A 986-nucleotide genomic window follows, 5' to 3' on the forward strand; every position below is an offset into this window, starting at 1 on the left:
CTCTCTCTCTCTCTCTCTCTCTCTCTCTCTCTCTCTCTCTCTCTCTCTCTCTGACATGTTTCCTCTTTTGTCTGAATGTAATTATTTGAAAATTGTCACTTTGGACTGAAAAAAAGTTTGCTGCATCTGATATTATTTCGAGGTAATAAAATATTGACATTGTTCTTTGCAACAAAATACAAAACTGGTGTGTGTGTGTGTGTGTTTTATCAATGCTAACGGTTTCACTGATTACACAGTACAGTGTTTTATCATTTTTACTATATAAAGTATTAATTTCATTTTTTACTGAACTAACTTACCATGGTCACATGTATGTAATTCTAATTGCATTTTCAGCTGCAGTGTGATCACTGAGTGCTAAGTGACTGCTGAAATATAATAAAGAACATTGTTTTTACCAATCATTAGATGTAAAACAAGCAGAAGAAAAGGTAAAAATCAACAAACAGTAGGTACAAGCTAAAGTCAGCTAAATCATGACTCATATAAAACTCAAACTTAACTAAATCAGCCAAGCCATAGCTAGCGGGTTAAAAAAGGCAGGTAAAAGCTAGAAACAGAGATGAAATGAAGTGAATTACATTTCCTCACGTTGCTATAAGTGAGTATGAAATTTGTGTACTTTTAAAAATAAAGACAAATTATTATTTTACTTGAGTAGGTTTTATTTTTAATACTAAAATATATTAGAAAATCCCATCTGTTATGGAGTAGAAAGTGTTGGATGTAAATGTGAATTAAATTCAGGAGAAAATGAAATGCACCATAACACCAGAGCACACAAGGAGACACACACCTTATCCATGCAGGTTATAAACTTTACTAAACTTTGGCAGGTTCACTACAGCTCAGTCTGGGCACTCATTTATTTGGCATCGCACAAACCTCCTATTGTTACATATTTCCCCTTTTTATATGGAGGTAAATTTGTGTTTTTATTACTCAATCAAACAAAAAACATCTTCAATCAAAAAAAATAATTT

This window comes from Austrofundulus limnaeus, unplaced genomic scaffold (assembly GCF_001266775.1).
Source record: "Austrofundulus limnaeus strain Quisiro unplaced genomic scaffold, Austrofundulus_limnaeus-1.0 Scaffold371, whole genome shotgun sequence".
In the NCBI taxonomy this organism is placed as follows: domain Eukaryota; kingdom Metazoa; phylum Chordata; class Actinopteri; order Cyprinodontiformes; family Rivulidae; genus Austrofundulus; species Austrofundulus limnaeus.